Here is a 26,208-nt window from a genome sequence, read left to right on the forward strand (position 1 = left end):
GCTGTTTATTTCTGGACCCGTACCGGGCCGAGAGGCATCTTCTTATCTACTCGCTGTCTAAAGCTACAAAACCCGGAAGAGAAGGCAGCCGACAGAAAAACCACCCAGGGAAGCTACGAACCATCGTGGAGGGGGCCGTAAGACTGAGTAACTTTTGAACTGTACTCTCATGTGGGGGGAGGTTTGACTGTGTCTTGACTGCGTTTGTAGGGGCACAGGGGGTGTGGCATGGAGCTGCCCCCCGATCCATCGGTGCCCCCCCCAACACTACTACAACCATCACGGCCCCCACGCCATCCATCCCTGCTGGCAACTTGCCATCTGCCTCTGGATTCAGCTGCTCGCCCTGATTCCACCGTCTGGACCAGAAACAACAGCCGACCAAACGAGACTCTTTGGACAAACGTGCGTGGGTTCACGTTCCCCCCCCCACAACTGTCCACCCCACAATTTGCCCCTACTACCTGACCCCAACTCCTGTTTCCTCCCCCTGTCCAGTCCGACCCATTTTCCCCCTCCCCCCCGCCTGCCTGCAGCCTAACAGGGAGAAGTGGTTAATCTGCTTCCCCTTCCCCCCTCCTCCTTCTGGTGTCTCCCCTTCTCTCCCTGCTCACGATGGCGGGGAATGAGAGGGGTGAGGCCGCTCTAACAACCTCAGCTGCCCCTCCCCCACCTGCCCCCCGCCCAACCCCCAAGCCTCCCCCCGACCACTGCTGCCAAAACACCTGCCAACGCCCCCGCTGGGGCATCGACAGCAGGAGGCACTGGGGCGATTACCACCGCTGCCACGCCCACCGCCTCCGCAGATTCTAGGAGAGCCCCCCCAGTTGGCCGGAAAGGCCAGGGTGTGAAGAAGGGAAAGGGCCCCGCTACAACCACCAGGCCCTCCATGGCAGGGGCTGCCCCCACCGCTGTGGCCTCATCATCTACCATGGCGTCCCTCCCCGCTGTTCCCTCCACCCGCTCTGCGAGCATCCCTCCCCCAGCCCCCAGGGTGTATGCCCGGGTGGCGGCAGCCCCCCCGCCTGCCACCTCGTCATCTTGCCCACCCACCGCCTCCGCTACCATCAATAGCGGCCGGGACCCCTTTCCCACCATGACCAGGAAACACGGCGTCCATTGCCTCCTGGTGCCCGCATCGCCCCACGTGGAGACATACGTGCAGGCGTTGGCGAGGCTGGTAGGACCCACGGCTATTGTGGCGGCTTCCAAAATGTACGGGAAGGTTGTCCTTTTCTTAGCATTGGAGGCTGCCGCCCAAGAGGAGGTGGAGAAGGGCTTGACGGTGCGGGGGGTGTTCGTCCCCCTGGAGCCGCTAGAGGACCTCGGCGTCTGCCTAGTCCTGATCTCTGTCCCTCCTTTTCTACCCAGTGCCGCCCTGTTACCCGCTCTCTCCACCCTGGGGAAACCCGTCTCTGTCATCAGCCCTCTCCCGTTGGGCTGCAGGGAACCCACCCTCCGTCACGTCCTCTCCTTCCGCCGGCAAGTGCAGCTTCTACCGCCGGCGGCGGCACGTGACGGAGAGGTGTTCGAGGGGTCCTTCCTAGTCCCCTACCAGGGAGCCCGCTATCGGGTCTTTTACTCCACGGGAGAGGCCCGGTGCTACCTCTGCCGATCAGCGGGGCATGTCCGAAGAGACTGCCCCTTGGCCCGGCAGGGAGGGGAACCGAGACCCGGCAGGACATCGGCTCCGTCGTTACCGATGCCCCTGGCCGCCTGGCACCTGAAACCACCTCTCCTCCGCTACTTCTGCCCAGGCCCAAGGGACACCTCCCCTACAATGCCCAGACAAGCGAGGGAGCCCCACTCTTGCTGCTAACAATCCAGCAGAGCCCATGGAGGAGGGTGCAGCAAAGATATTACCGGGCATAGGAGAGGGCCTGCCCCAAGGGGAACCCCCTCTCCCCCATGCTGCCTTACAGTTACCCCCCTGAGCCCCTGAACCATCGCCTTTGCCCCCCGACACGACCCCGCTAACCAGCCCCCAGACGATGCTATGGAGGGCTGGACCCTAGTCCAGGGGAAGCGAGGCAAGCGGAAGGCTCGAGCTCTGCTTTACCTATCTGATGCGGAGGCCCCCCGGAAGACCAGGAAGGAGGGCACTGACACCGAGCCTTCCGCTCTGCCCACGAGTGAGATCCATCCGCCGGTGTCGGGTGGGGAAGACAGGATAGCACTGGAGGGTAGGATCTCCCCTCCACGGGAGACCCTCCCCTCCAAGACCCCTGAGGAAGCCCCTTCTGCTCGGACATCACCCGAAACCCCCGCGAACCCCAAGGCAACCGTCCAGGCGGGTGCCAGAGGGGAGACCCCCGGGGTGGTGGAAGGCAACCTCTCCTCCATGTATGAGGAGATCGAGGCCCTAGGTTTGACCCTGGTCACCCAGGGAGAGGATGACCTACTGCCGGCTGGCCTCGATCTGGGCAACCTTACCCCAGTCCCCCTTTCCCCATGCTCCCTCCCCTTAACCGCCTTCCCGGGCGAGCACCCTGCAGAAGGTGGTCCACCACCTGATGCCATGGCTGCCAAATCGACCACAGAGCCTGCACCTAGCATTACTGGGAGCCCCCTCCCCACCCCCTTAACCCTCAAATCTGTTTGGGAGGCGTCACCTCTCAGCTGCTTGACCCCAAAGCCCAGAGCCTCGCCTCCGTCCCTGCCCCCACCCCTGTCCCTGCCCAATCCACCTCCTCCTGCAATGCTATTGCGGCCCCTGGGGTTATTTCTTTCCCGTTTTTTGCGAATCCCCCCCAAGGAGCAGCCTTTGCATTTTCCTGCCACGACCCATTAGGAGCTGCAATCTTCCCTCTGCCATCCCCTTCTAACCCAAGGCTTGAGACGGACCTAATAACTTTGGCCTGTAAGATGCCCCGTCGGTGGTCCGCACCCTGTTTGCCCGCCTCAGCGGACCACGAGGCTGCACCAAGAGCCCCACCAGGGAATAATTGAGAAATTGCAACCCCACCCCCCCATGAGCTGCGGAAAGTGTTGCGGGAGTTTTCAGAAGATGCCCGTGGCTCCCGCAACAAGGCACAGCTAGCTCTCCAGCAATGGGGGGACTTTGACCAAATCCTCCAAGCCACAAGGGCCCTTATAAGAGAGGGTAGAGGGACAGGAAGGCAAGGTGCCACGGCCTACGGGCGGGTCCTCAGCTTCCGTGATAAATTACTCACTTACGGGATGGGTCACGGATTGTTGCGCGATCCGCTGGGGGCCGCAAACACCCCCGCCAACAAGGAACCCCCACTCCCCCGAGCCCTCCACATGACGCCTCTCATTATCGCAACCTTGAACACCAGGGGCTGTAGGATGGCTCTCCGCAGGTCCCAGGTGCTCTCTTTCCTTCGGGAAGGGGGGTACTCTGTGGTTTTCCTGCAGGAGACCCATACGGATCCGACCGCTGAGGACAGCTGGCGGCTGGAGTGGGGGGGACGGGGTCTACTTTAGCCATTTCATGGTTTGACAGGCTGGAGTGGCGATCCTGTTCTCCCCCGACCTACGGCCCGAGGTGCTAGGGGTCACTGAGGCTGTGCCGGGCCACCTGCTGCATCTCCGGGTCCGTATGGAGGGGCTCGTGATCAACCTCATTAACATCTATGCCCCGACAATGAGCCCGAAGCGGCCGCAATTCTATCAGCGGGTGTCCGACTTCCTCAGCACCCTAGATTCTCACGAGTGCCTAGTCCTGGGAGGGGACTTTAACACCACCCTCGAGGAGCAGGACCGCTCAGGGGCCGAGCTGAGCCCTGCTGCCGTGAACATTCTCCAAGAAATAGTCGAACATCACTCCCCAGTGGACGTCTGGCGTGACCACCACCCATATGACACTTCCACATTTACCTTTGTCTGGGTGGAGGCCCATCGGTCACACCACTCTCAGTTGGACCGTATTTATTTATCCCGTTTCCGTCTTTCACGAGCCCACTCCTCCAACATTCGGCCGGCCCCATTTTCCGACCATCATCTAGCCACCATAACAGCCTCCCTCCGTGCAGAGAGGCCGGGGCCAGCCTATTGGCATTTTAACAACAGCCTGTTGGAGGATGAGGGCTTCGTGATGTCCTTCCAGGAGTTTTGGCTGGCCTGGCGAGAGCAGTGGCGTGCCTTTCCCTCGGCGCGGTGGTGGTGGGATCTAGGGAAGGTGCGCGCCAAGCTCTTCTGCTATGACTACACCCGGGGCACCAGCCGACAAAGAAATGCGGCGATAGAGCAGCTGAAAAGGGAGGTCTTAGAGATGGAGAGGCATCTGGCCATCAGCCCCGAGGACCTGTCCCTCTGCGGAGCGTGCCGGGAGAAGCGGGAGGAGCTCCGGGCCCTTGAGGAACATCGGGCCCGAGGTGCCTGTGTTCGATCCCGCATCCGCCTCCTTCGGGAGATGGATCGCGGCTCCCATTTCTTCTACGCCCTGGAGAAAATGAGGGGGGCCAAGAAACACGTCACCTGCCTTCTAGCAGAAGATGGCACCCCCTTCACGGATCAGGTGGAGATGTGTGGGAGGGCCCGTGACTTCTACACAAGTCTTTTCTCCCCAGATCCAACCGATCCTGGCGCTTGCAGGGTGCTCTGGGAGGAACTCCCCATGGTCAGCGTGGGCGACCGAGACCGACTAGAGCTGCCTCTCACCTTGGCCGAGTTCTCGGAAGCCCTCCATCGCATGCCCACCAATAAATCTCCGGGCATGGACGGGCTGACCTTAGAGTTCTACCGCGCATTCTGGGACATCCTTGGACTAGACCTAGCCACTGTCTGGGCCAAGTCCTTGCAGGGCGGGGTCCTCCCTCTTTCGGGCAGGCAAGCGGTGCTCGCCTTGTTGCCGAAGAAGGGGGACCTCCACGATTTACGAAATTGGCGCCCCGTCTCGCTCCTTAGCACGGACTACAAAATCGTAGCGAAAGCAATCTCGCTGCGGCTAGGGTCCGCGATGGCGGACGTGATCCACCCAGACCAGACCTACACTGTCCTGGGCCGCAGCATTTTTGACAACCTATTTCTAGTCCGAGACCTTTTGGAACTCAGGCGTAGAGACGGTCTGTCGTTCGCCCTCCTGTCTCTTGATCAGGAGAAGGCGTTCAATAGAGTGGACCATGGGTACCTCCTGGGCACTCTGCAGGCGTTTGGATTCGGACCTCAGTTTGTGAGTTTTCTCCAGGTGCCGTACGCTTCCACGGAGTGTCTGGTTAGGCTCAACTGGATCCTGAGCGAACCGGTCAGCTTCGGGTGAGGAGTATGGCAGAGGTGCCCCCTCTCGGGCCAGCTGTATGCTCTGGCGATCGAGCCCTTCCTCTGTCTCCTCTGAAGGAGGTTGACAGGGTTGGTGCTGCAGGAGCCGATGCTGCGGCTGGTCCTGTTGGCGTACGCCGATGACGGGCTCCTCATGGTCCAGGACCCGGGCGACTTGGCGTGGGTGGAGGCTTGCCAGGCCATCTATTCGGCAGCCTCCTCCGCCCAAGTCAACTGGATCAAGAGCTCTGGCTTGGCGGTAGGGGACTGGCGGTAGGTGAGCTCCCTCCCACCCGCGCTTCAGACCATCCGGTGGAGCGTGGGTCTGCTGCTCTACCTAGGCGTTTACCTTTCTGCCATGCACCCTTCTCCGCCTGAGAACTGGCAAAATTTAGAAGGCTGGGTGATAGAGCGGCTCCGAAAATGGATGAGGCTACTCCGATGTCTCTCCCTCCGAGGGAGAGCGCTGGTGCTTAACCAGCTAGTCCTGTCCATGCTCTGGTACCGGCTCAACACCCTGGTCCCGGCCCCGGGTTTCCTGACCAACCTCCGGACATCGATTCTAGAGTTCTTTTGGTCAGGAATGCACTGGGCACCTTTTGGGGTTCTTCATCTACCCCTGAAGGAAGGAGGGCAGAGCCTGAAGTGTTTGCACACTCAGGTCCGTGTCTTCCGCCTCCAGGCCCTGCAGAGGCTCCTCTATAGTGCAGGTAGTTCGACGTGGAGCATACTGGTGCACGCCTTCCTGCGCCGCTTCCAAGGGCTCCGATACGACTGGCAGCTCTTTTATTTTTGTCCGAGAGGTTTTCCGTGAGACGTCTCCGGGCTGCCGGTCTTCTACCCAGCCCTCCTCCGGACCTGGAAACTGTTTTCAACAACCAGGTCTGCGGCGGCCACCTTGGGGGAAGATCTCCTCACGGAGCCCCTGCTACACAACCCCCAGCTGCGTGTGCAGGTGGCGGAGTCCCGCTCGGTGAGCCAGAGATTGGTCCTGGCGGAAGTCACGAGAGTTGGAGACCTCCTGGACTACAACCGGGGAGACTGGCTGGATCCCCTGACGCTTGCTCAGCGCATGGGGCTCTCCAGACCTCGTACCCCCCGGCGCGTACTTCAGGAGGTGAAGGCCGCTTTGACGCCTGCTGCTCAGGCTTATCTCAACCAAGCCCTACGCGAAGGCGCACCCTGCCCACCCTCTACCCCAGGCCCGCCGGACCTTTCAATTGGGCCCCTAACCCGTAGATCCCAACAAACCCCTCACCCTTTCACTGCGAGCCGGCTGCACGAATTGCAGCCTGTCAGCTTTCAAACCGCGCCAAGGAAACATCTATACACACTCACGCTTCACACCCTTCACGCCCTCACCCTGGTGTCCCGCCCCGATACAAAGTGGCGGGATCTTCTGCCACCTTTGGAGGGTGAGCAGCCCCCGTGGACCAGCCTGTATTCCACCTTGGTCCCGAGGCCCGTCGGGGACATTAGTTGGCGGCTTCTTCACGGAGCTGTGAGCACGGGTGTGTTTTTGATGCGGTTCACCCCCATCCCGGATACTTGCCCTTTTTGCAATATGAGGGAAACCCTGGCACACTTATATTTAGAGTGTGCCAGGCTGCAGCCCCTTTTCCTGCTCCTCACGAATATTTTATTACGCTTTTGGTTGCACTTTTCCCCTCACCTTTTTATATACACATTCCCCATCCGTGGCCCCACAAAGTCGCAGGATCTCCTGGTTAACCTCCTCCTAGCCCTAGCTAAAACAGCCATCTATAAAACCAGAGAGAGGAGGTTGGCCAATGAAGTGTCCTGCGACCATAGGGCCGTTTTCTGATCCTCAGTACATTCACGTATCTGGGCGGAGTTCCTCTGGGTGGCATCCACCGACTCCCTTGACACCTTCGAGGAGCGGTGGACGCTGTCCGAGGTTCTCTGCTCGGTGACCCCATCCGGTTTCCTCCATCTGACCCTTTGATTGAGGGGAAGAGCGAGAGACCCCAGCCCCAGCCATTGCCACTGTGGATACCATCATCACCGTCACCTAGGAAGGCTCCTATCACACGTGGGTGTACATCCCTCCCCACCCAAACTGCCCACCCCGCAGCCATGCCCATCTTGTCGGGCACTCTCAGGAGAGGAATAATCGGTGACACTGGGTGTGGCACTAGGTAACTCGAGGGGGTGGAAGACCATGAGTGTCGAGGAAGCCCCCCTGCTCTAGGCCACCAGGTAACTCAGGAGGGTGGAAGACCATGAGTGTCGAGGAAGCCCCCCGGCTCTGGGCCCAGGCTAGCCTGAACACTTCTCCCTCCTGAAAGCTGCTGTGTTATACCTTGCGTTTACTTTTGTTTTGTTGCATAGTTTTGCTTTTTCCTTTTTTGGTGATTCTATGTAAGTGTTATGCAAATAAAATTCTTTTCTGCTTCAAAAAAAAATTACTCTCCTATAGCCATCTGGCCCGACCCTGTCACAGTATATATGTAATTGATTCCAATTACAGCAGTATCTATTAACGATGATGTAGTTAAAGTTATGTCAGCATTTCTATTGCACACTCAATTGTTCCTGTTATAAGTTCATCGTGCAAAGCTGCTTTGGGTCAAAACTAATTTCATAAACTCAGCCTGTCTTTTTGTTTGTCTTTATAATTAAAAATGAATTTGTCTCAAAGGGCAACGGAATAGAATAGTTTATTGAGCTAAGATCTTCTTACAGTCATATATTTACCAAGTTGTAGGAATATAGGCCCATTAAATTTTGGTCAATTATTTTAAATTGAGTTGGGATATTAGCATAAGCAATAGGCCAAAAGCATGTGACCACAAAAAATGAGATCATGAGAAAGAAAAGTTGTGTTAAACTTGTAGTGACCCTTTGACAATACCAGTGTTATCTTATTTAAGGTTTGGGCTGAAGTAACAGAAATAAAACATGGTTAACCAGGTACCAGGTACATTGGCTATATAAGAAACTCCTTAAGATGGCCTTAGCTAAGGTTCGATGACTGTTAATGACATCACTTGTTTATTAAAAGGTATATAAAAGTTAACTCTTTCAGGTTCATTATTAATACCTGCCTGACCAAGTTGGAGGATAACAAAAATTTGCATATTATCAGTATGAGGATGATAACAAGAAAAGCACCATATTACTGAGCATTTGAGGAGCAAACAAAATGTAGTTTAATTAGAAATTAGGTTGCACCTGAACAGCCTGGTGCCAAATCTTTTGAGGAGCTGGTTAAAGCTGTCACACCGTCATAACCCCACCAGAGATTGGGCAGTTTTGTAAATTTAACAGTTTCTCCTGCCAACCTGGAATGTCTGTGTCTGTGTCAGGTTTTGTAGCAGAACGGCATCGTTTATCAGAACACGTTGGGTTTGGAGCTACATTAAGTGCCGTGATTTGGGATAGACTTGTCTGCTCTGGAACTATCGCCAGGCCTGGAAGTAGCTGCGCAGCATGCTTTGGATTCACAGAGCAGTACTAAGCAGCACGTAGCCAGGTAAAGAGTCACCGGCGCTGTGAGGGGGCGCTCTACTCGTCGCAGGTATTGTGCCTGGCTGTTCTGGGGAATAGCTCACCAGCTCAACGCCCCTTCCTGCAGCTGCATGCTGTGGCAGGTTGAGGGCCGGGGCAGGGGTGCCCCTCCCCCAGCCATGGCAGGTCCCCGGGCTGGTTCCCTGGGCACCTGCGTGGAGGTAAATAGGCTGCAGTGCAGCCGCGTGGCCATGCAGCTTACAGGGAATTTAGCTTGCCACTGTTATCCATGCTTTTGTAACCTCAAGATTAGACTACTGTAGTGTGCCCTATGTGGGAGACTGAAGCTAGTGCAGAATACAGTGGCTGGCTTATTGTGTGGGGGCATTTAATTGGGAGCATAGGACACCAGTGCTCCAGGATCTGTACTGGCTGACTGTTGAGCATCGGGTGGAGTTTAAGGTGTTCGTCATGACCTATAAAGTCTTAAAATGACATGGGACCCGCCTACCTGAGGGATCGCCTCTCCCCTGAGCCATACTGCCACATCTATGGTCCTCTGAGACGTTCAAGCTTTACAAAAGAGAGGGAGTGGCTGGCAGGCCATTCTCTGTGAGGGCTCTGAGACTCTGGAACTTGGTCTGAAATGGCCCAAATCTGGTGATTTTCTGGGAATGCTGCCAGTGGGTCTGTGGAGATGGCTCAGGGTATGCTGTCTGGATGGTGAAGGGGTCAGGTGACCACTCACTGTGGAACTGATTTTAATGTTGCTGAGATTTAATTTAGCTGTATTTATTGTAAGATTAATTATGCTAGGGCACCTAGAGTCTTGGATAGGTGTCTGTTTTAAATATAACACAGAGGAAATGCCATTTCCAGGGATATAACACATAGATGGGCACCCAAGGCAAAACATTCAATACGCTCCCCTTTTCTCCCCACAACCTCAAATGTCTCCCTTCCACTTTTGCCATCTATACAGTGTGCCTCCTGCCCGCTTCTCCCATTCAATCCCAGGTGGCTCTGCCTTCTTCCACTCAACTGCACAGTAGTTCACCTCCTATCCTCAGTGGACCAGCAGGGATTGATGGTTTTCCACACCCTGTTGATTTTCTGCTCTGCATTCTAGTGCTCCCTGCTGCTTTTCGTATTCCAGGCTACAGTGGTTTCTGCAGGGTTCCCTGGATTCATGGGCCCTCAGACACTGAGAGAGTGAGGGGCTGATGCTCAAGGCTATTTCATTTCACCATGACTGGGGTTAACTTGATCTCTGTAGTTCACCTTGACATCTGCTTATGCAGCACTTTGGAAATTTACATTATTATAAATCTTTGGCACTTGCACAGCAGATTGCAGTTCATGTCAGTAAACTTCTGCCTATGCAGTCTTTTGCAGTCACAGCGACAGCAATGCCCATACTTGGTAATTGCAGTTTCACCATTTCAATTAGAGTGGCAAATGCTTCCTGGGTAATTTAAATCTTAGAATTGCTTCATGCAGTGTTTCTCTAAATTGTAAACCCCAATCTTCAGCAGAAAAGGAAATCCCTATCCGTCGGTCTAATTCTCAACTCTGCTATACATCTGTTAGGTCACCAAAGTCCAAGGGTTTGCACTGCTGTAAAACTGGAATAGCAAAGTGGAGAATTGAGCTGCAACGGGGTTGCACTCACCTCTAGCGAGCCCCCCTGCACTCTTTCCAGTGGTGCAAGTAGAATTCTTTTCTTACCGGTATGCTGCATCAGCTAAGGGGGGGCACGTGACCTCCCCAGGTGACCGACCCCGCCCCCAGCCTGGGGCCCTGCATTCTCCCCCTTCCCTCCCCATGATCCATCCCATGTTATTTGGGAAGGGGGCTCTGTCCTCCTCCTGCTGCATTGGAGACTTCTGAACTGCAAGGCTCTCTGGAACTGCAGCAGTGAAAGGAGCAGAATGTCGAGCCACTCAGTGGTCCCACGCCGGAAGCTCCTCTGGTGCGGCTGTACTGCTCCCACCCCTGTTCTCCGGTGGGGCTGCTGTACAGACTTCCAGACAGAAGATACTAAACACTGCTGTGTGGAAGGGCTGGGGGTGGTACAGCCACACCAGCGGCCCCACGTTCTGCTCCTCCTGTGTCTTTCCAGTATGGCGTATCAGCTGTAAATATCTTACTGGTATGGCGTACCAGTTATAAATACCTTATTGGTATAGCGTACCATACCGTACTGCCCTGCTTGCACCAGTGACTCTCTCTCTACCTGTTTGTGGTGGGTCTTCGCTGACACAGCCCTCCAACCAAGTCATACAAAGTCTGTCTATGAGATAAAAGCAATGCAAACCCCTTTTGAGGTACAAGTCCAACAGGCGTCTCTCTCAGTGCCCTCTGTAATGCCTCCCTCAGTTTGTCCCTGCTCCGGATTAGAGCAGTGCCCCAGGGCTCCTTCCCTGGAGACAATGTCTTCACCCTCTCAGGGCCTTTCTGGCCCCAGCACTTCATCTGGGCCACTACAGTTTAGTCCCCCTTCTGAGATGCATGAAAGTCCAGGCCACTTTCCCAGTGGCTTGGGGGAGATCCGGGCCGGCCCTCTACTCCGGATCCCAGCCCAGGGATCTTATAGATAGCAGCCATCCGCAATGTCCCTTTAAATACACCGTGTTGCTGCTACATGAACCGATTAAGAATACTCAAATCCCTCTCAAATTCAGTGGATGCTGCTTTGCTGGTTTTGGCTGGGAAGAAAGGTGTCTTTACATTTTGTAAAAACAACGAGGAGTCCTGGTGGCACCTTAGAGACTAACACATGGATTTGGGCATAAGCTTTCATGGGCTAGAACCCACTTCATCAGATGCATGGAGTGAAAAATACAGTGGGCAGTATATAGATTACAGCACATGAAAAGATGGGAGTTGCCTAGCTCCCCACTTGGTAAGGCAACTCCGATCTTTTCATGTGCTGTAATATATATACTGCTCACTGTATTTTTCACTCCATGCATCTGATGAAGTGGGTTCTAGCCCACGAAAGCTTATGCTCAAATAAATGTGTTCGTCTCTAAGGTGCCACAAGGACTCCTCGTTGTTTTTGCTGATATAGACTAACACGGCTACCCCTCTGAAAGCTGTTTACATTTTGTTTATCTCTAAAGTGCACCCTATCTTAGCCACTGCAACATTTCCTGACACACTCAGACTTTCCCAGTTTGACATACTGTTCTGTAGTGAAAAGTGATTAAAGCTGCTCACTTCGTATCAGTGAGGCTACTGAGAGGAGACTTGTTGTTTCATTAATAATATCCAAATAAAAGTGCAAGCTGTGGTTTGTGAGTTCACAAATAACTGGCAGATAGCTGCTAGACTGAAAATCTTAAGAGTTTGGTGAATTGTAAAACAGATGATTATTGATCTGACAATTCATACATGTGTTGTTCATTATACTCTGTTCTTTATTTCTCATTTTATTCTCCTGTTTTAAGGCCTCTGCAATCCAATCTGAGAGCAGAAAGAATACTATGTAACTAAAGGCTTATCTACACTGAGTAGTAATGTGCACTACAGGGGTGTGATTTCTAATGTGCACTGACATGCTGCACATTAATTGGTCTGTGTAGACCCTGCTGGTCCACGTAAAAAGTTCCCCGTAGTGCGCATCACCCACCATGTGGACGAGTCTTTAGATGAACAAGCAACCCATTATGAATATCGAATAGTGAAAAGTAAAGTGAAAGTTTGATTAATTTATTGACTGAAATTTGCTTTCTATAAACTATTTGACAAATACTTCACAAAAAGTGCTTTGCTACAAATTAGGATTAATTAACAAAGAAGCTAGTCATAATGACAATTATTCACAACAAAAAATTTTACAGCCCCCTACTCAGTTCTGTCTGCTGACTCTAATGACAAAACATATTTTAACCACTTTTGACTCCCTTTAACTCTGCAGAACCAAGAGAGAAGGAGATGGATTTCATTCCTTCTTGTGCATCATCCACAAAACTGTTTATTAGAGCTGTTTGCACAGGAAAGTGTGACAAGTTATTCTGATACAGTTATGAGGTACAGTTATGCCAGTATAACCCAAAGTGTGTTATTCAGTAGATGGGCAAGTCTACACTTAAAACGTTGCTGCAGCTCAGCTTCCCTCCTGCAGCTGCACCGATGGGAGAGGTTCTCCTGTTGGCAGTTAACCCACCTCCACTAGAGGCGGTAGCTATGCTGCAGGAGAAGCCCTCCTGTTGACACAGCGCTGTCTACACCAGGGTTTAGGTTGGTTTAACTGTGTTAGTCAGGGCTGTGGATTTTTCACAAACCTGAGTGATGTAGTTATATTGATGTAAGTTTATAGCATAGACCTGGCCTGAGAGTTGCTTTTTCCAACTTAATCTTAAACCCCTTCCCAAGTGACATAAGTTTAACTAAAAAGGCACTCCGAAACCAGAATGAGTGTGTCTTCAAACTGCACGTGCGCGTGTGTGTGTGCGCATGTGTATGTGTTTATACTTGTATAACTGTATTCGTTTAAATTCACATCTTAGGTTATACTGAAAAAACCTTTCCCCATGTAGACAAGGCCTATGGCCCTGTTCCTGCAATTGATAGTATGCAGTTGTACTGCTGTGGTTGTACAGAACCCACTGAAGTGAAACCTGGAAAATTAAGAGGCAAAAGTATGTGAGAATGTTGAAAAGCCTTAGGATGGAATGCTGATCGCAGTGAAATCAATAGGAAAATCCTGATTGACTTGAATGGAGCCAGAATTTCACCCTTTGTGTTTTGTTTCTTTTAATTCAGAAACCTGACAATCGAGAGCAAAAATCTCTCTGTTAAAGATTTCAGCAAGAGGCTGAGAAAGCTTCCAATCAAGTTCCTTTGTTCCCCAAAGAGACCAGTAGCAAAATTCAGGGAAGACAAAAAACGTGATGTTCTTGATATGTAAAAGCAAAACCCCACCACTTCCTTTTAGTTTTTAAAAAACATTTCAGGCTTTCACATACATCATAAGCCAGCAATCTAGGGTACAAATCTAATTTTTCCCTTATTTGCAAGTCTCCTTTAAAATTCTGTAAAGTGCGCCCAGATCCACAGAGTTGCTACAGAAATACAAAAAAGACCATAAGAATGGCCATACTGTGTCAGACCAATGGTCCATCTAGCCCAGCATCCTGTCTTCTGGCAGTAGCCAGTGCCAGATGCTTCAGAAGGAGTGAACAGAACATGGCAATCCCCTATTATCCAGTCCCAGCTTCTGGCAGTCAGAGGTTTAGGGATACCCAGTGCATGAGGTCGTGTCCCTGACCATCTTGGCTAATACCATTTGATATTAAGTACCTCCAGGAACTTATCTAATTCTTTTTTTGAACCCAGTTATACTTTTGGCCTTCACAACATCCCTTGTCAATCAGTTCCACAGGTTGGCTGTGCATTGTGTGAAGAAGTGCTTCCTTATGTTTGTTTTAAACCTGCAGCCTATTACTTTCATTGGGTGACCCCTGATTCTTGTGTTATGTGAAGGGGTAAATACCACTTCCTTATTCACTTTCTCTACAACATTCATAATTGTATAGACCTCTATCTTATCCCCCCACTTTAGCCATCTCTTTTCTAAGATGAACAGTCCCAATCTTTTTAATTTTAATTTTAATAAACCTTTTTGGGGATCGCGTGATCAGAATTGTATACAGTATTCAAGGTGTGAGCATTTATATGGTGACATTATAATATTTTTTGTCTTATTATCTATCCCTTTCCTAATGGTTCCTAACATTCTTTTAGCTGTTTTGACTGTCACGGCACATTGAACAGATGTTTTCAGGGAACTATCCACAATGACACCAAGATCTCTGCTTGAGTGCTAACGGCTGATTTAGACTCCATCAATTTGTATATATAGTTGGGATTATATTTCCTAATGTGCATTACTTTGCATTTATCAACATTGTATTTCATCTGCCATATTGTTGCCCAGTTACCTAGTTTTGTGAGATCTATTTGTAACTCTTTGCAGTCTGCTTTGGACGGAACTATTTTGAGTAATTTTGTATAATCTGCAAAATTTTTGCCACCTCACTGTCTCCCCGCCGCCCTTTTACTGATCATTTATGAATTTGTTGAACAGCAGTGGTCCCAGTACAGATCCTGGGAGATCCTGCTATTTACCCCTATTGTGAAAACTGACCATTTATTCGTACCCTATATTTTCTATGGTTTAACCAGTTACTGATCCATAAGAGAACTTTCGCTCTTATCTCATGACTGCTTAGTTTGTTTAAGAGAATTTGGTGTGGAACCTTTTCAAAGGCTTTCTGAAAGTGCAAGTACACTATATCAACTGGATCACCCTTGTCCACGTTTGCTGACTCCCTCAAAGAATTCTAATTGATTGGTAAGGCATAATTTCCCTTTACAAAAGCCATGGTGACTCTTCCCCAACATATTGTATTCAGCTATGTGTCTGATAATTCTGTTCTTCACTATAGTTTCAACTAGTTTGCCTAGTATTGAAGTTAGGCTTACCAGTTTGTAATTGCCAGGCTTGCCTTTTGTGCGTTTAAAAAAAAATCAGCATTACATTATCTATCCTCCAGCCATCAGGTAGAGAGCCTGGCTTAAGTGACAGGTTACATACCACAGTTAGTAGTTCAGCAATTTCATATTTGAGTTCCTTCAGAACTCTTGGATGAATACCATCTTGTCCTGGTGATTTATTACTCTTTAATTTATCAATTTGTTCCAATACCTCCTCCACTGACAGCTCAGTCTTGGACAGTTCCTCAGATTTCTCACCTAGAAAGAATGGCTCAGGTGTGGGAATCTCCCTCATATCCTCTGAAGTCAAGACCAATGCAAAGAATTCATTTAGCTTCTCAGCAATGGCCTTGTGTACTACTTTAGCACCTTGATTGTCCAGTGGCCCCACTGGCTGTTTGTCAGGCTTCTTGCTTCTGATGTACTTAAACATATTTTTGCTGTTAGTTTCTGTGTCTTTTACTAATTGCTCTTCAAATTATTTTGGCCTGCCTAATTATACATTTATACCTGACTTCCCAGAGTTTATGCTCCTGTCTGTTTTCCTCAGTAGGATTTGATTTCCAATTTTAAAGCCTGCATTTTTGCCTCTAACTGCCTCTTTTCTTCTGTTTTACTTTTACAGAGTAATACTGAGTATATTAATATGTTTCTTGTCTGGTCTCTGCAAACTAGAATATCAGATAATAATGGTATTTGACAAATGAATGATACTGGTCATTCATTCCATTCACTTGTTTTTACCCTCCTGCCTCATGACCGTATACAGAAGTTCTGCAACTTGAAAGCCACTGAAACAGAGTATGGGTCATTTCTTCACAGCAGGAATGGCATCCTCCACTAATTTGCCAATTGCTTTTCAAAACCTCCCTTTGTGAAGGCACCATTATTTAGCATTATTCTGGCTTTCAGCAGACTTAATTAGCACTGCAAATTTGATTTTCAGCTGACTTCAGCTGTGAAATGTGTAGTGCTCAAAATATAGCTAACATAGGGTATACGATCTAAATGTTCTCTGAAGGATTTTAAGTTATGTTTACTAAGATAAAGACTTGATGGCTTTACTTCATCTGTCCTGCTGTCTTACAAAAGTGAAATTAAAAGTAAATTTCACTAAAAGTGCACATGGCTGACACTGTGTGGGTATGCTGGAGGTGTTAAGATTCAAGAAGCCCCAACAACTGGTAAAAGCCATCTGTTATTGGTCTTGCTCGACTAGTGCTTACAGCAATGAAATTGGTACTGAACAGCACATCTGCCATATACATGTGTCTGTCATAATATATGGAATCATGTTCCTTCTTAAGCCAAAGGTGTTTTTTTAAAAAAAGGAAAACAGCTCTAACAACAGATTAAAAAATGCACTTTGGTTCCAGCCCTGTCTCCTTTGTTTACCAGAAATAATGCCCTATCTCAAACGCTAACAGTAGAAAGCCATTTAGTGTCTGAATAATACACTAAAAACAAACACCATTAATGTCTAGGTGTGATGTGTGTATAGCTATGATCTTCTCACCTCCCTCTGATGTACTGGCAGGAGCCAGCAGAGGGGTTTGGCGTGAGTGCAGTCTACATGTTTCAGACAGGTGTAATAAGGTGCTGCACACTAAACTCCTTTGGGGCTCCTAGAGCCATTATAACTCACATAGTACTATTATAGGTAGTTTAAATCTCATTGAAGCTGATGTGTGTAACAGATAGCTGAAAGAAACAGTTAAGTTCCTTTATAGCAATTAGGAACTATGTGGGCTGAGATCTTCTCTGCGTGGGCGGGGGGATATTGCTTTGGTAAGAGAGAGAGAGAAGCAAGGAGAAGCACACACAGAGGAAGCCTCAGGAACAGCCTGGACAAGTACAGTGTGTCACCCTGGGCTTAGCCTGTCAGGCTTTCAAGTCTAGTGATGGCTAAAGGAGTTTTGCGGCTGTAAGAAAGGAAAAATCTCCTGTTGTTTGGTTCCCCCTGTGTTCAGGGAAACAGGACTTTGTTCATTACTTGTAAATAAACAAGATTGCATCAAATGTTCCTGGCTCCACCATGAACTTCTTCTCCTAGCTGGAACACCCTGCAAGGGTCAGCTGCAAGACCCTGAACTTTTGGCTAGTTGTTCTGCGCAAAAGGGGTAACTGTACTTTAGATGAAGTAAAGCACAGGGATATCCACTGTGTACATTTAACAGAATCTGTTAGGATGGATGAAACCACCATAAACTAATATACCACATTTATAAACCATGTTTATTCTTGGTGTAACTCCACTGACTTCAATGAGTTTACACCAGGGTTGAAGCTGATCCATTATCCATCTTTCTTGGGCCTGGTTCATCTGCTCAGATAAGATCATTCAAATTGATGGGTGTGAAGATTATAATATAGGACTCACTTCATCTGTTTGAAAATGTTACAAATTCAAAATACACTGGCTTTGGATTATTTTTTAATCAGCTACAGCAGGGGGTCTCAACCTTTTCCTTGATGAGCCCCTCCTCCCCCCCCCCAACATACTATAACAACTCCAGGGCCCAGCTGGGGGGGATGGGGACACAGGGTTTGGGGCTCCAGGCTGGATGGGGGGGGAACCCTTGGACATAGGTGTAGTTTGACTTCTATTGGGGGCGGTGGAGAGCAAGGGCTGTCAGGGCTCGGGCCAGCTCTGCACAGTGGGGTCCAGGCAGGGAGCGCCACCTCCACCCCCTGACTTACCTCAGCAGGCCACTTGCCTGTCTGGATTGTGGCAGGCTGCAACCAAAAAATATAACTCAAAGGGGGAACTCAACTCAAAAAGTTTGAAAACCACTCAGGGTGCAGGCAGGGAGTAGCTAGGGGCTGTGTGCAGGCAGGAGGTAGCTAGGGGCTGTGTGAGGGCAGGGGGGTAGCTCAGGTTGAGGGAGAACCAGAGGTGGCAGGTTTGGATAATTTTTGGTGGTGCCCAGAATGGGTCCAAGTCCACCCCCTCCCCACCCACCTAAGACTCTGGGAGAGAGTTTGGGTGCGGGAGGGGGTTCTGGCTCTGGGAGGGAGTTTGGGTGCTGGGTGTGGACTCTGGGATGGGGCAGGGGGTTGGGGTGCAAGAGGGGTTTGGGCTCTGGGAGGGAGTTTGGATGCGGGAGGGGTGAGGGGTCGGGCTCTGGGAGGGAGTTTGGGTGTGGGGGTGCAGGCTCTGGGATGGGGCAGGAGGTTGGGGTGCAGGAGGGGGTTGGGGGTTGGTGCTTATCTTGGGCAGCGCCAGTTCCCAAAAGTGACCCGCACTCCCCTCTGGCAGCGGCTTGGTCCTCGGGGTGTGGGCAGCACTTGGAGACACACACACACACACACACACACACACACGGGGATGCAGGGACGTGCTGGCTGTTTCCCGGCACGGCTGTGTCTACACTGCCACTTTCAGCGCTAAAACATTAGTCCTTCAGGGATGTGAAAATCACCCTCCTGAGTGACAAAAGTTTTAGCGCTGAAAAGCGTCAGTATACACAGCGCTTTATCGCCGAGAGCCAGTCTCCCCGCGATCCAGCTATTGCCCCTCGTTCAGGGTGGTTATTTTTATCAGCAGGAGAGCTAGCCCCCGGCGATAAAGCGACTACCCTGCCCACGCCACAGCGCTCCCGCGGCCGCACTGTAACGTGGGCAGTCCCACTGCGCTGTTGGGGGGAGGTGGCGGCTGTGGACCCCCGGGCCCTTTTAAATCGCCCGGGGACAGCAGGAGGGGCCGGGAGGTGTGTGGGGGTGGCAGGCGGAGCCGGAGGAGAGACCTGGCCCCAAACATTGGTGGAGCCAGGTCCCCGGGCCCTGACTATTCATGGAGCTTGGGCACCACGGGCCCATACAACTCGCCGCCCCTGGGGAGAACAGCTAGGAGTTGTGTGCCAGGAGGGCTCCCCCTGGAGCGGCTGCTCCCTGAGGGCTCTGCCGGCCCCAAAGCCAGGTCCCCCTATCCAGGTGGCTCTGACCGGCTGCGTGAGTAGTCAGAGGGGACTGGGAGCTGAGGAGCAGCTGCAACCCCGGGTACCTGCAGCCATCAGGGGACTGCCACAGCTGCCCAATCCATGGCACCACCTGCCAGAGGAGCAGCTGCCCCACACTGCCTGGCTCTGGCTTCCCACCTACAACCTGGCCAGAGGTTGGGGCTGGGGCAGTCAGAATGGGGCTGGAAGAGAGGAGGAAGTGAGGGGCGGGGAGCTGCCCCTGGAGTGCCCCACTCTGGAAAAGGCACTGCAATTTGGGGGCCAACTCTGCCCATGGGCTCAGGGCTTTTGTCCGTGGGGAGCCCCACTCTGGATAAGGCACTGCAGTTTGGGGGCCAACTCTGCCCGTGGGCTCAGGGCTTTTGTCCGTGGGGAGCACCGGGGCTCCTGGCTTCACTCCGCGCCACTCCCGGCTTTGAGGGGGCACCAGCTTCAGCCCCACACCACTCCTGGCTTCAGATGGGGGTGGGGCGCGTGCAAGGGCTCCTAGCTTCAGCTCTGCGCCACTTCTGGCTTCGGGGCGGGGAGGCACTGGCTTCAGCCCTGCCCCCCTCCTGACTTCAAACCAGGGGGAGAGGTAGGGGGCAACTGGTTTCAGCCCCCTGCCCGTTCCCGGCTTCAGCCCTGCAGGGGGTTGCTGGGGCTCCTGGCTTCAGCCCCACGGGGGGCACCAGTGCTTGGGGCACCGGTTTCAGCTGTGTGGCCCTGCCAACCCCCTGAAAGGGTTCGCGGACCCCCAGCTTGCCGCAGATCCCCGGTTGAGAACCACTGAGCTACACCACTATTGCCCATATTTTTTATTAATATATTTTAAATTAAAGAGGACAATTTGTGCCCCACCTGATTCTGTCTGATGGACAGAATTTGACTACAGGCTCTGTTCATTGTTTAAAACAACAAAAAACTGCTATGGCTGTAGACCACTCATGAACTGTGACTACGAGAAGCCATTACCAACAGAACGGAGATGAGGAAAAGGAGGATAGCAAGGTAAGAAAGAAAATAACCCTCTAAGTCAGGATGTAAGCGTGACTATTTTTAATAGAAGTAATTCAGTCTGTGCAATTTCTCTCTGTTTGACAGTCAAAACAACAAACAATGTTATCTAAAAATGCTTCATATGTTGTTATGACTGAGGGAAGGAACAAAATCCTTTCTGGGAGTGAATAGCCTTTATCATCAAAGTCACTGTGCAGTCTCTTAGCAGGGATGCACACTTGCTGCACAATCATGGTGATGCAGTAGTTTCCAGATAATCATTTCTGCTTAACATGTTCACTATCACAACTCAGTCATGACTATTTTCATGCATGCAATTTTAATGAGAATTGGAAAATAAATTTTGTAATCCTGGGCCTGAAACAATAGTCTACAAAAAGACACTTTTATTAGTTTTCCATGAATCATAACACTTAGTGCATGACTCTTAGGGGATTTAATTTTTTTCCCACCTAAAAAGCTTTTAGGAAACTATCTTCAGCATATATTGTATTCTGCAAAACCCTATTGCACAAAATTCTCCAACTTCTTACAAAATTGTTTGTAATAGCAACAATGGGAGAGTAAAACAATTTAAAAAAAAAACAAGAGATGTGAAAGCTTTTAAAAGCTTCCAGCAGCTCCCATTGGCCTGGAGCAGAGATCCGTGGCCACTGGGAGCCGCGATCTGCCGAACCTGAGGATGCGGCAGGTAAACAAACTGGCCCGGCTTTCCCTGCACAAGCGGCGGAACAAGTTTGGGAACCACTGATTTAGATAATGGCAAAGAGAGTACACTTATAAAGTCTGGGGACGATACCAAACTGGGAGGGGTTTCAAGTGCTTTGGAGAATAGGATTAAAATTCAAAATGATCTGGACAAACTGGAGAAAAGGTCTGAAGTAAATAGGATGAAATTCAACAAGGACAAATGCAAAGTACTCCACTTAGGAAGGAACAATCAGTTGCACACATACAAAATGGGAAATGACTGCCTAGGAAGGAGTACAGCAGAAAGGGATCTGGGGATCATAGTGGACCATAAGCTTAATATGAGTCAACAGTGTAACAGTATTGCAAAAAAACCAACCTCATTCTGGGATGTATTAGCCGGAGTGTTGTAAGCAAAACATGAGAAGTAATTCTTCCGCTCTATGTCGTGCTGATTAGGCCTCAATTCGAGTATTGTGTCCAGTTCTGGGTGCCACATTTCAGGAAAGATGTGGACAAATTGGAGAAAGTCCAGAGAAGAGCAACAAAAATGATTAAAGGTCTAGAAAACATGACTATGAGGGAAGATTGAAAGAATTGGGTTTGTTTAGTTTGGAAAAAAGAAGAGTGAAAGAGGACACAATAACAGTTTTCAAGTACATAAAAGGTTGTTACAAGGAGGAGGGAGAAAAATTGTTCTTCTTAGCCTCTGAGGATCGAACAGGAAGCAATGGGCTTAAATTGCAGCAAGGGAGATTTAGGTTGGACATTAGGAAAAACTTCCTTACTGCCAGGGTGGTTAAGCATTAGAATAAATTGCCTATGGAAGTTGTGGAATCTCCATCATTGGAGATTTTAAAGAGCAGATTAGACAAACACATGTCAGGAATGGCCTAGCTAATCCTTAGTCCTGCCATGAGTGTAGGGGACTGGACTAGAGGACCTCTCGAGGTCCATTCCAGTCCTCTGATTACTCAGCAGGAGAGGAGGGAGGGATAGCTCAGTGGTTTGAGCATTAACCTCCTAAACCCAGGGTTGTGAGTTCAATCCTTGAGGGGGCCATTTAGGGTTTTGGGGCAAAATTGGGGATTGGTCCTGCTTTGAGCAGGGGGTTGGACTAGATGACCTCCTGAGGTCCCTTCCAACTCTGATATTCTACGAAACAGCAGCAAAGTTAACAACTTCACTAGGGCATGTTTGTTTAGGGTCATAAGCTACCCTTTTCCCATCATGCTTTGCTTCATCCACCTCATTCCAAGAAAGACATCCACTACACAAATAGTTCCATCTTCTGTAAAAAGAAAACTCCAGTAATTTTAAAATAAAACTTTTGAATACGTAAATAAATATTAATTTTCTTTAAAAAAAATCTGATCTGCATCCTCAAATAGCAAATATAAATTAGAATCAGTATAAAAATGCATGTCCTGTAAGTTAATAAAGTATTAGGAGGGTACAGGAACAAGTGATTCACAAATTTCTGCTTAAGCAAAGGGTCAGGTAATGAGATTTCCAGTTAGAGACAATCAGAGAAACAGTGGATGGACCTAATTTGCAGAATATTGAGCAATGGGAAGATGTGGGAGTGACAGACAGAACCAGGACACTGTCAGTGCAATTTGTGGCTGAGGCCAAGAAGACAAACAGGCTATCGGGACGTAGAAACTGAGGGATAGAATGTAAGTCTTAGAAAATTATTCTCAGAAGGGATTTGTTAGGCACTATTTGGACGACTGCTCAATTTTTAACCTCTCTACTCTAGAAAAGACATTGTGGAGATGAAAAAGGTCCAAAGGACAGTAACAGAAATAATAAATTAGCTAGGAAGGTCAGTTCATGCAGAAAGGTTATAAAAACTGTAGAGAGAGCTGACAGGGGGCTATGCCTAGTAATATCATGATGGTAACTAAGGAGAATAGGGAGGCCAGATATAGATATGCTCTTCTGGATGTCCATGTCTCACTCCCTCTTAAAAATAAGAAGGCCAGGTAAAAGCAACCAGTACAGACATCTTCAAAGAGAAAAGACCTGCAGCATAGCCGCAGCTGGCTTGGGTCAGCTAACTTAGGCTCACAGAGTTCAGGCTGCAGGGCTAAAAATGACTGTGTAGATGTTTGGGCTCAGGCTGGAGGATGGGCTCATGGCCCCTCCCCCTTGGGGGTCCCAGAGCCCAGGCTCCAGTCTGGGCCCAAATGTCTACACAGCAATTTTGCAGCCCCACAGCCTGAGCCCCAGTCAGCTGATCTGGGCCAGCCGCGGGTGTTTGATCGCTGTGTAGACATATTTTTTGTTGTTGCTAAGTATATCATAGGTTATTAGTGGGTACAGCCAGGGTTAAAATGACCCCAAAGTATTACAAGGGCTGATATTGTCTGACCATAGAGATTCATTAGTTCAAAACTGTAACTATTTTTAAAGGCCAGATAGCTCATTTAAATATGCATAATGCTATTGCTTCCTTGGGGAGGGAGGTTATCGGGGGAGGGCAAGGAAACATGTTTTAAGTCTTAGAGAGCCAGAGTAGATACCAAGGTAAAAGAGTTGAAATTTGCCAGTTGGAGAGTGCTGCATGACTACTTCATTCAACTTAGACCCTAGCCGAGGATGGACTCAGGGGAGCGATTCCCCAGATCCTGCCTTGCCACTCCCTGACTGGCAGACTAACCAACCCTAATAGCCAGGCAGCAGGGGATAAACCAAATTAAACACATGATTAATTTCTGACCTGAAATTCAAACACCAGTCATTATGTGGCTGTCTACACTTGGAGTTAGGGTGTGATTCCCAGCTTGCATCTGCTCTCATTGAGCTAGCATGCTAAAAAATAGGAGTGGAGCCACGGGAGCACATGCAGCGGCGAGCAGCAGTGCAGTCTAGCCATGCGGAGTACAGCCCACAGCGTTCAAGTGGGTTTGTACTCAGCACAGCTAGTCTGTGCCGCTGCTGCCCATGCTACCTGGCTACTACGGTTAGTGTGCTAGCTTGAAGAGAACTACAGTAGTATGGGTATGCGAGCTGGGTGATCACACCCCCAGCTCCAAGGGTAGACATACCCTATGAGTACCTGTACCCTGTCCTGTGCACATGCACTATTGCCAGTAGCATCATGATCTGAAAAGATGAGGAAGCACATAGGATGACCCCCCTGGGGAGTGACTGGCTGATGGTGCATTCCCTGTTTTCCATTTCGTAGTCAGCTGTGTCACTGCCCCATCACCAGTGACTGACACACCTCCAAGCTCTCCAATTCTGTTGGCTGGATCTGCATCTCTCCAGGACCCAGCCCTCTTTCAGCCTTGAGTATAACCAGTAATTTGGGTAGATACTTTAGACGCTGAAGGACCTCAGTACTACTTATCCTGGTTTTAACAATACAGTATTCCCCAATAGTCTCAATATCTGAGATTATTTTAACACTCCTCACTAGCTCTTTGAGAAATAACAAACCTGTAGCTATAATTATGTAGGAACTGTGAAACTTTTATGCTCTGCTGCTGATTCATCAGACAGACACAAGATCAACTTAATCTTATCTATGTTTTTATACTGTAATAATTACCTCAATGTCTGAGTGCAAATGGAGCACAAATTATTTAGCAAACTGGAGGTGACACTATTAATATAGTCACCTCTTTGCTGAGCATTGGCAGATGTTGGGGCCTTGCAGGTGAATTCCCCTTTGGAGGAGAAATGAGTGGCATGGAGCAGCATAACTTGTTTGTTTACATATACACTAGTCTTTGAACAAAGGTGGTAACAAACAGAATGTAGGCAACCCCCCTTTTCAGTAATCTCAGCCCAAATACTGTTGCTCAGTTACTAGAACAGGGGTGGGCAAACTTTTTGGCCTTATGGCCACATCTGGGTGGAGAAATTGCATGCAGGGCCATGAATGTAGGGATGGGGCAGGGGGTTGGGGTGTGGGAGAGGTGCGGGGTGCAGGAGGGGGCTCAGGGCAGGGGTTGGGGTGCAGGGAGGGGTGCGGACTGAAAGAGGGGGCTCAGGGCAGGGAGTTGGGTTGCAGGAGGGGTGCGGGGTGCAGCAGGGGGATCAGGACAGGGGATTAGGGGCTCAGGGCAGGGGGTTGAGGTGCAGGAGGGGTGCGGCAGGGGGCTCAGGGCAGGTGGTTGGAGGAGGGGTGTGGGGTGTGGCAGGGGGCTGAAGGCAGGGTGTTGGGGGCTCAGGGCAGGGGGTTGGGGTGCAGGAGGGAATGCATGCGGTATGCAGGAAGGGGCTCAGGGCAAGGGGTTGGTGTGCAGGAGAGGTGCAGGGTGCAGGAGGGGGCTCAGGGCAGGAGTGGGGTGCAGGAGGGGTGCAGAGTGTGGGAGGGGGCTCAGGACAGGGGGTGGGGGTGCAGGAGAGGTGTATCGGGGGGCTCAAGGCAGGGGGTTAGGGGCCTCAGGGCAGGGGGTAGGGGTGCGGTGTGCAGGAGAGGTTTGGGGTGTGGCTCCGGCCTGGTGCCGCTTACCTTGTGTGGCTCCGGAGTGGCAGTGGTGCGCAGCAGGGCTAAGGCAGGCTCTCCTCCTGCCCTGGCCCCACGCCGCTCCCGGAAGTGGCCGGCACCACATCCCTGTGGCCCCTGGGGGAGGGGGGGCCAGAGGGCTCCATGTGCTGCCCTTGCCTGTGGGTATCTCCCTCAAAGCTCCCATTGGCTGCGGTTCCCTGATCCTGGCCAATGATAGCTCCGGGGGGCTGTGCCTGCAGGCGAGGGCAGCGCGTGGAGCCCTCTCCCCCCTCATCCCCCAGGAGCCACAGGGTCGTAGTGCCGGCCGCTCCCCAGAGCGGCATGGGGCCAGGGCAGGCAGGGAGCCTGCCTTAGCCCTGCAGCGCCACGGCAGTGGCAATCCCGCAGGCCGGATCCAAAGCCCTGATGGGCTGGATTCAGCCTGCAGGCCATAGTTTGCCCACCCCTATCCTAGAAAGCAACTCTGCCCCAAGAGCTGACTCCTTAGAGCGATTAAGGCAGACAGCAAACTCTCTTGCTATTTGCAACAACACCCCAAAAAAGTAACGGCATCACAAAACAGACAATAATACAACATTTCTTTAAAAGAGGACTTGTAATATTATATATTACTAACCTCTGGTGACACCCTGCCATCAAAACATACATGAAAAGGAACCAAACAGACAATGAAAACATAGCAACATTAGTTTGTGTTCCATTAAAATCAAAGACGAACAAAGATCAATGTTTGCTCATGGAAGACAGGATGAAACAGGAAAAAAAAAAAGTATTTTCATGCATGTAAGATTGTCTTACAAAGAATGCAAGCTTTAAAACTAAGTAACAACTATGCTTAGAGGTAGTTGACCATGTGCTTTTAAATAAAATCAATGACTTCTGTGCCTATATTTTTAATAA

This window comes from Chelonia mydas, chromosome 3 (genome assembly GCF_015237465.2).
Source record: "Chelonia mydas isolate rCheMyd1 chromosome 3, rCheMyd1.pri.v2, whole genome shotgun sequence".
Lineage (NCBI taxonomy): Eukaryota > Metazoa > Chordata > Testudines > Cheloniidae > Chelonia > Chelonia mydas.